This window comes from Mustela lutreola, chromosome 4 (genome assembly GCF_030435805.1).
Source record: "Mustela lutreola isolate mMusLut2 chromosome 4, mMusLut2.pri, whole genome shotgun sequence".
Lineage (NCBI taxonomy): Eukaryota > Metazoa > Chordata > Mammalia > Carnivora > Mustelidae > Mustela > Mustela lutreola.
Window position 1 is genome coordinate 10,416,541 of NC_081293.1, and position 10,095 is coordinate 10,426,635.

Sequence of the window (10,095 nt, forward strand, 5' to 3'; positions counted from 1 at the left end):
CAAAGGGCAAACTTCTCATTTATAATCCAACAAGAGAATTAAGTATTTGGCAGCAAAGACCACATTGAACTTCTGTGCATGAATACTTTGTATTTGCAAACATTTTCTGATTTCCAAAGGGAAAAAGAGCAAGACATTTCAGCAGTAATTCTCGAAACTCTAAACAATATTTCTGAGCCAATGGGGTGTTTCTTTAGAATATATAGAGGATTCTTAATAATCAATAAGAAAAAAGACCAAAAAGCCTAATTAAAAAATAGACCAAAAAACTTCAAGTTCCTCACAAAAGATAGTGAATAAGCAAATAAAAGGTGCGCAATATCATTACTTGTTAGGAAAAAACAATTAAAACCCTCAACTGGACAGGACTATACACACACCAGAATGGAAATTAAAAAGACAATACCAGGTGTTGTCACGGGCATAGTGCAATTGGAACATTTGTTGATACAGCTGTGTGATTTGGCCCAACCCCTCTGGAAAACTGTTTGGCATTTTATACTAAAGCTAAACATAACTTAGCTTAGATACCCAACTCTACCCAACTCCTAGGTATGTGTCCTAGAAAACTCAGAACATATGTTGATCAAAAAAATAAACCAAACCAAACCAAACAAACAAAAACAATGGTCCCCAATTGGAAACAATTCAAAAGTCTTTTGACGGGAAGATGGAAAAATAAATGGTGGTACATATATACTTGGGCAAAGAAGTCAGAATAGTGTTTATCTTTCAGAGGTGAAAATGACTAAGAAGGCCTCAAGGCAGTTTTCTGGGATGATGGGAATATTCTCTATCTTGAACCAAGTCATAGCTGCATGGTTGTAGATACTCAAAGTCATTGAGTTGTACACTTAAAAATTGTATAACTTGGGGGCACCTGGGTGGCTCAGTCAGTTAAGTGATTCTTGATTTCTGCTCAGGTCATGATCTCAGAGTCATGAGACTGAGCCCTGCATGGGGCTCTGTGCTGAATGTGGAGCTTGCTTAAGATTCTCTCTCTCTCTCTTTCTCTCACCTTTTCCCACCGCTGTGCACATACATGTGCTCATGCAATGCACTCTCTCAAAAAGAAAAAACATTGTGTAACTTGCATCTCAGTTAAAAGAAAAAGGGGGGGCGCCTGGGTGGCTCAGTGGGTTAAGCCGCTGCCTTTGGCTCGGGTCATGATCTCAGGGTCCTGGGATCGAGTCCCACATCGGGTTCTCTGCTCAGCAGGGGGCCTGCTTCCCTTCCTCTCTATCTGCCTGCCTCTCTGCCTACTTGTGATCTCTTTCTCTCTGTCAAATAAATAAATAAAATCTTTAAAAAAAAAAAAAAAAGAAAAAGGGGGGGGGCGGTTAGGATGTGGAAGTGAAAAAAAGGGAAGGAGCTTCCCAGAGCTGAAAGCATGCAAGTGGAGCATGGAGCATTATTATGATTATTGTAAAGATTTCTTTGCTTTAGGGCTTTAGGATGAAAAGATCTACATGCTTGGCTCCTCCACCTTGGTAAACACATAGAAGTCATCTGGGTTGGAGCAGTGCTTCCAAAGCCGCTGGTGTTAAGGCTGGGTGTTTCATGATGTAGAGTTCTAGAGGGAGACACTGAGCAGGAAGTCTCTGTGATGGTCCAGTGCAGGGTTTCTTAGCCTCCACCATGTTGCTATTTTGGACCACAAAATTCCTCGTGATGTAGGGCTGTCTGTGCACTAGAGGATGCTGGCCAGTCTCACCCCTGCAGTCATAAGTCAGAATGCCTCTAGACATTGCCAAGCGTTACCCTCCAACCAGGGCTGGGGGCAAAACTGCCCTTCATTGAGGCTGTAGGTCTAGAAGATCAATGACTCCTAGTTCACAGGACACACTTGGAGAGCAGTGCACCAGAATCACCAAGAGAGCCTTTGAAAACTAAAGATACTACCCGTCTCCGTGAAATACAAGGTCAGCCAAATGAATCCTCAATCCCCTTCTCTTATTGCTGAGGGTAGCATATGACACAATTGTAACCAATTAGATGTAAGTAGTAAGTTTTCTGTAAGTGCTTTTCTTTTTCTCTGCTGAAATACAGACGTGATGGCTGGAGCTGCAGCAACGGTCTTGCAACCATGAAATTAAAACCAAGAGAATTCTAGACACTTTGGTGCTGATGTTGTCTGAGTGACTGGAACCAGTGCTCGACACTGTCTACATTCAGACTTTCCAGTAAGTGGAACAATAAGTAAATACACTCATGTTTGTTTGCATCATTCTGGCCAGGATTTTTGTTATTTGTAGTCAAAAGTATTTATGATCATGTCACTTCCTTCAGAGTGTTTCCTTCATGTCCTTTACCACTGTGACCATGAGGCTCCCTGAAGTGAGTCACCACTGCAGATGGGAATACAGCAGACTTTCCAGCAAAGGAGAAAAGTTTGCTCTGGTTTGGAGACTCCTAACCCTGGCTGCAAGCAGGATCTCCTAGGAAATTAAATAATAATAACAATAATAGTAATAATAATAGCAATGCCCAGGCCCTGCCACGGACCGATGACCTGGCTGCTGAGATTCCATGTCTTCTGCGCCCAGCATCTATAAGCTACATCTTCCCATCTGGATGTGCGGAAGGTACAGGAGAGGGTGAGGGCAGAGGCCCATTTCCCATGCCCCCAGCTCCACCTCTCATGACGCCCCAGCTTATCTGTGCTCTGGCCACACTATTGCCTCCTCCTTGGTGGCTGGGTGACTTGTGGGCTTTACTGCACTCTTCTCCTTAGGGGTGTGACGGGGACCTCACTCCCCATCATCTTCTGCCATTCAGAACACAGAGAGTCAATGCTCAGGAACCGGGGACCGCTGTCTGCGTCAGTTATTACAACCATTGCCCTTAGCCCCAAGAAAGGTGCTGACAAAAGGAACCCCTGGGCACCAGTGATGGTCCCACGAAACCTGACTACAGGGACCTGATTTCTGCATGCCAGCCATGACGGCAGGAAAGCATGGTGGTTTGGGCAGGTCATGGGGGATCCTGACGTGAGCAGGGGTATAGCGATTCACAGAATAGGCTGTGAGACTCCTTTTTGTCCTAGAACAAGCTACTCGAGCCTTCTAAGCCTCTCATGCTGAATGGGAATGATGGACGAGGTGAAGCACTGTGTGCCAGTGCCAGTTCATGTAGGAAGTCCCGAGGGCACCAGCACTCCCAAGGGTGAAGAAAGGCATTCTCGAAAGGCACAAGTCTTAGAGATGCCAACGGCTTGTGGCCCTCCAAAGGGCCACAGTACATCCGTGGGATGAAAATGTCACAGGGAGGAGCAGGTAGGAAAATGCTATCTTAAAAGGCTCCTTAACGGCTGGGAGGAATGATGGGGAAACGGGCAAGCATGACTGGATCAGAGCCTTTTGATGAACGAGCAGCTTCGTCCCCTGCCATTCGGAGCCCCACATCCCACTCCCCCTCCCATGTGGGCCAAGTTCCAGGCAGCAGGCCAGGGCGCTGACTGTGTCTGGCTCCAGATTTCACTCTCGTTCTGTTTCTTGTTTCACGAACCAGTGACCCATGAACCAACAGAAAAGGCCTTTCCTTCAGTCCTGATGAATTGCAGCTTTTCTGGGATTTATTCCCAGCCCTCCACGACATCTTTAACTTTGTCTTCTATTAAGTTTTGTTTAGCTTGCACACTTTTAATAGTTATTTTCTCCTGAAACTTCTTTTGATTGTTCTTAAAATGGCCTTTCAAAATCCCTACAAGTATTTCCTGATTATGGGGAGTGGACCCAGCATGCTGTGACAATGAGATTTTTCAACTCTTACTTCTCCCAGACACTCCAGCAATCAGGAGGAGGAGGGTTGGGTGGTTTTAGAACTGTAAGCTTTTTCCAAAATGTGGCCCCCAGAAAAACCACTGGAGTCAGAAAAGTACAAATCAAAATGATGCCCAGGAGTCATGAAGGGTAGATATACTATAGGGCAACACCTGTGCCCTTTCTACGGCAGGAATATGTCGATTTCAAACAGTTACAAACTCCTTGTCCCCAGCAGGGTCCCCGGAGTGCCTTGCAGTTTTCATGCTGGTGTGTGGCTTCATTTCTCTGTTTGTTGTCTTTCCTAGTATTTTTTCTGTGTACATAATAAATCACATTTATCCAAACCACTTCTCATCTCTCAGGCTCTGACTCATACTTCTTCGGGAGGATGTTAGCTATTTTCCCATGTGGGTGGATTTTTTTTTTTTTTTAAGATTTTATTTATTTATTTGACAGAGGGATAGAGAGAGAGCACAAGTAGATAGAATGGCAGGCAGAAGGAGAGGGAGAAGCAGGCTTTCTGCTGATCAGAGAGCCTGATGCGGGGTTCGATCCCTGGACCCTGGGATCATGACCTGAGTCAGAGGCAGCCGCTTAACTGACGGAGTCACCCAGGTGCCCCTCCATGTGGGTGTTTTAAAATCCCGCGTTAATTATAGTAATTCCTTCTCCCCATGAAAACAGGCACAGGCAGAAAGAAGTGAAAAGGTTTTTCCTTGTTGTTGTTGTTTTTGTCCTCCATGAAAAGCCTAAAGAAGTTTATTATTTAACTACCAAATTAGCCAAGATTGAATATCATATTTGGGTTTTATAGATTGCCTCAGTGCAAAAATGCCTAGCTGCTGAGGAAAGAGAGTCAATGAGATACACGTAGTCCGTCTACATTCGAATGAGCGAGGTCTCTTTGTCATCATTCAAGTCGAACACCAGAAACAGAGGGGGCACGATAGGACCATCAACCATGAACTCCGTCCTGGCCAGAGGGCCAAGTGGCAGAATACATGTTAAATTCTGGAGTGATGCTGTAAGTTCTTTATTCTTTATAGACCATATACGGACTGTTCTGAGAGATGCTCATCCCCGAACCCGTCCCCCGCAAAGAATGGCTACTTTCAATTTAGCACCAGCAGTGTGTTAGGTTCTCTGTGGCCAAGCTCCTTGTATAAAGGATCACATTGTATCACACTCTCTGTAGGGCCTGTATACATTGTTACAATCTCTGCTTTCTGGATGAGGAATCGGAAGGTTGCAGAGTAAAGGCCTTGCAGGTAGACAAGGCGGGAAGGAGCTCTTAACCACAAAGCTACCACGTCTCAAAGTGCTGACTGCAGTCAATGGTTTGTTTTTAAAGGACAGGGCTGATGGGGATGGGGTTATGTTTTCTCCCTCTCTGGCCTCCCGCAAGCCTTACCCTATCCCCCTGCTTTGGCACCCCCATGTAGCCAGGGAAAATGGCACAACCCTACTGGACCGATACCCACATCACTGGGCAGTGTTGAGCCCAAGCTTTGGGATCTTGGTCTTCAGCCAGGCTTTCACTTCTCGGATCCCCCTTCCAAGCCGCCTCCCAAGCTCCTGACGGCACTCTACTCCCTTCCTCTTCATTAAGAAAATAGAGATAATCAAGCAGAGCCTCCCAATCTGCTACTCTCTACCTGCCAACAAATATAGGGCTGTGGCCGTGGGCAAGACAGCAAGATCAGTGGTTAGAGCCCCGTTCCCACCTCTGCCCCTGGGAGCCGTGTTCCATAACTTGGTGGTTATCTCATCCTGCAGAGTCCATCCATCTCAAAAATTCCCCACTGCATTCCTCATCCCTCCTCACTGCAATTCTGTAATTCAGGCCCTCACCCACTCCCAGCTGGACCAGGTCACACGGAGCACGCAGGTGCCCTGCCTCCAGCCTCTCCTTGCAGGACACCAAGCTATCTCAGCACCTCAGCTCTCTTCCCGCCACATCACTGCGTACACCCACGGTGGCCTCCTCATTCCATGCCAGACCTCAAACCTTGTAGACGTGACAGCGTCTTTCAGGGTCTGGCCAAGGCACCATATATGAACTCCTTCTGCAGTCCCAGAGACGCTCTCTCTGTCCCTGGGCAGGTGTGTGTGGGTGGGGTTGGGGGTTCCTTCACTCTCTCTGGCCCTTGCCCACACCTGCCCTTTTGCCCTGTTCTGCTCTGTCTTCTAATTGGTAAAGTTCGGCCCCTCCCACGAGACCCAGTTTAATTAAACCGGCTTTGGCAGACAGGAAAGGAGTGCTGGAACAAGCTGATTTCTAGAAGGGGATGAGCTTTACGGGGACCCATGGATTTCAAAACAACTTCAAACACATACCACGTGAGAAAGGGGAATTGATTCTCTGGGAGAGGAAGTGTTTAGGAAGGCATCTAGATGAACTACTTACTCCCAGTGCCAAGAAGGACCACTTTGATCATGGGGAAATCTCCACTCTGTCCACTAGATGGCGCATCTAAATTTCCAAGGCAACCGTCAGAGCGCACTTCTCTTAACTCAAAGCAGGTATTGTGACTAATTTTTTTTTTGTAGTGATCACAGTGTTGGTCCACCCACCACTCGCTACAACGTAACCATGGGAGGCAAAAATCAGAGAATAAATTCGTATATGCAGGGGTCAAGGATCCACATGATCATGATAAGATCTGAGTCCAAAGTAGCCCCTCCCCACCTCCTTCCCGCCCACTCCATCACCTTGGGTCCTTAGGGGACACATTTCACTTCTCAGTCACATAGACAAACAGCAGTCAGCCTGCGATGTCCAAAGTTCAGCCCATTTTTTTCTAGCCAGTTCTAAGCAAGCAAATTGGAATCAGAAATGTCTGTGTGGCCCAGCTGCGGAGGAGAGCGCTGTGACGACATCCCTCCGGCTCCTCTCTGAGCCCGTCCTCCCTTTCCCCACAACCTAATTAGCAGTCCAAACCTTTCGCCTTTACAGAAGTCAGTAAACTCTCAAAATGATGCAAGCTCCACTATTTTTACCGCAGGTTAGATGACATTTATGGAGCAACGCACACAGGTGTTCCAACCCCAAAATCTTTTCGAGAGGTAATGAGACTGTTCCTTCAGAGGCAGAAACTCACACCCATGAATTCTGGTCTGATTTTATCTTACTCCCTTCATTTTGTCTTAGGGCCTACAAGACTCTCATTGGAGTTCACTCTTACCTTCGGCCTTAGCATGGACATAGAAGTGAGTATTTCTTTGTGGTCGTTCTAAGAGGGAAAGGCAAGCATGATCCACTGTAAGAACTTCACATGTTCAATAAGCTAGGTTTGCAAACATCTGCCCCAAGACACTGGCAGTGGAATAGCCCCATGCGGTCAGTAGGATGTTGAAGGATATTCGTGGCTGAGACATTGATTTTCCTCAGTCATTTCTGGACTGAGTTAACCCTAAGGTCAGGCCATTGAGCCACTGTAAGCCATAGACATAGCTACCAATAATTATTTTTTTTTATGACTTAGCTTAGATGTCATTTCTTCCAGGAAGTCTTCTGTATATCCCCTTCCTAGATAAAGGTTTCCTTAGTACAATTATATAGTACTCCACTTAACACAGTGGGTTATAATTATCTCTTTATGAAGTTGATTAGCCTCCTAAGGACAAAGATTGTGCATTTTTCCTCCTATAACTCAGCATAATGCCTGGATGTAGAAGGAAAGATAATAAGTGAATGGATGCATCATTCAATTAATGGATTTTAAAAACTGTACATTTTCTAGGGGAGAGGGATGGGGTCCCCATTTTTACAGTTTGGGACATTTTCCTTTGTTTCAAGCCTGATTTGTACACTAGTAGGTTAAAGAAACCACTGGCTTCCATCTATGGGGCAAGAAATAACCAGGTGGTTTAGGCAGTTTAATAAAGAAACAGCAATAAATAAATAAGTAAAAAAAAAAAAAAAAAAACCATCTGTGAGATCTTAAAACTTAATGATTTTTTATATGACATTTGAATTTACAAAATGCTCTCAAATATGGTATTTCTTCCCTTCTCAAAACAATCCTATAGAATGGGTAAGATCAGGGTCATTTTTAAAGAAAGTGAAACTCAGAGAAGTTAACTGGCTTGAGTGAATGAGAGCCGGAGTCAGGATAAGACCCAATTCCAAATCCAATATCCTTTCCGTGACACATTCAAGGTCATTGACTTCCCTTTCCTTCAAGTCCTTGACCACAGGCTGCTTGGCCAGTTTGGCTAGGATATCGACTGATTTGAGAACTTATCATCACACTTCTGGGCAAATAAGTTCTACTCCTGGCTCAGCCATTTACTAGATGTTAGACCTTGACCAAGTCAGGAAAATTTTGTCTAAGCCTTCAGTTTTTCTGCAGTTAGGAAAAAGGAGTAAAGTCAGGGTAAATATGTTTCTCGATACTCCAGTGGTTCGAGGGGCCAGCGTGATTTTATCAGCATCAGAGTGACAGTAAAAACTGCCATTCATTCTGTTCTGACCATGTGCCCTCGCTGTTCTCAGCTCTTGATGTATGACAATTCATCGACTCCCACAACAAGACAAAGTAAAAAAGGAATATATTGTTCCCATTTTATAGATGCATAAACCAAGGTATAATAAGGTGATATAGCTCAAACACAGTTACATATCTAGTTGATGGAGGAGGAAGGATTAAAACTCAGTAGTTTAGCTTCAGAGTCTGTGTCCTATCGTATTAAGCAGATAGTCTGATGTTTGACGCAGGAGGACACAAGAATTATGACCATCATCATCATCATTATTGCTAAAGGCAATCTTACCAATTTATTGGGGAAGGGCATTAACTGCTCTCATATTCAGTGCAAAGGGAACCTAGAGCTCATTTCTTTGGAAAAATGAACACTCTGAGGGCTCCCTGGGGGTTCCCCGGGGGCTGAGCCCAGCTGAGTATGCCCAAGGCCAACGCCACAGTGCACAATCCATGTAATAATTCCTGCCCCTGCTTGCAAAGCCATGCAAACAATTAGCTCATATCAAGCTGTTATTAAGAAGTTATTTTTGTAACAAAAATACTGTCTTCCTTTAATTTCTATGCAAATGCAAGGAAGCCAACACAAGTCTAGTTTATTTAAAGATGGTCTTGTAGAAACAAAAGCGAAAATGACCTTTTGGGACTTCATCAAAATCAAAAGCTTCTGCACAGCAAAGGAAACAGTCAACAAAACAAAAAGGCAACCCACAGAATGGGAGAAGATATTTGAAAATGACAGTACAGACAAAAGGTTGATATCCAGGATCTATAAAGAACTCCTCAAACTCAACACACACAAAACAGACAATCATATTAAAAAAAATGGGCAGAAGATATGAACAGACACTTCTCCAGTGAAGACATACAAATGGCTATCAGACACATGAAAAAATGTTCATCATCACTGGTCCTCAGGGAGATTCAAATTAAAATCACATTGAGATATCACCTTACACCAGTTAGAATGGACAAAATTAGCAAGACAGGAAACAACATGTGTTGGAGAGGATGTGGAGAAAGGGGAACCCTTTTCCACTGTTGGTGGGAATGCAAGTTGCTGCAGCCACTTTGGAGAACAGTGTGGAGATTCCTCAAGAAATTAAAAATAGAACTTCCCTATGACCCTGCCATTGAACTACTAGCTATTTACCCCAAAGATACAGATGTAGTGAAAAGAAGGGCCATCTGTACCCCAATGTTTATAGCAGCAATGGCCACGGTCGCCAAACTGTGGAAAGAACCAAGATGCCCTCCAACGAATGAATGGATAAGGAAGATGTGGTCCATATACACTATGGAATATTATGCCTCCATCAAAAAGGATGAATACCCAACTTTTGTAGCAACATGGACGGGACTGGAAGAGATTATGCTGAGTGAAATAAGTCAAGCAGAGAAAGTCAATTATCACACGGTTTCACTTATTTGTGGAGCATAACAAATAGCATGGAGGACAAGGGGAGATGGAGAGGAGAAGGGAGTTGAGGGAAATTGGAAGGGGAGGTGAACTATGAGAGACTATGGACTCTGAAAAACAACCTGAGAGTTTTGAAGGGGCAGAGGGTGGGAGTTTGGGGGAACCAGGTGGTGGGTATTAGAGAGGGCACGGATTGCATGGAGCACTGGGTGTGGTGCAAAAACAATGAATACTGTTATGCTGAAAATAAATAAAAATAAATTTTAAAAAAGATGGTCTTGTAAGAATTTAATTTGTCCCTTTGAGGAAGCTGCTGAAGAAAGGTGCAGAGAGGATGAAGACTACTTGGAGGTGTTCTGAGCTCCTGATAAAGAAAGAGCAGCTTCTTTCCCCCTGGAATTCATCACGAAGCCCCCCTTTCCCCTTG

The 10,095-nt window shown here is 44.5% G+C and overlaps 1 long non-coding RNA gene across 1 annotated transcript; it reads left to right on the forward strand.

Moving 5' to 3' along the window:
- Positions 1-2,058: 2,058 nt before the first annotated feature.
- Positions 2,059-9,803, forward strand: LOC131830260 (uncharacterized). The gene is made up of 3 exons (XR_009353085.1): positions 2,059-2,183; positions 6,916-6,974; positions 8,825-9,803. It is a non-coding gene; the product is annotated as an uncharacterized LOC131830260 (long non-coding RNA).
- The last annotated feature ends 292 nt before the right edge of the window (positions 9,804-10,095 follow it).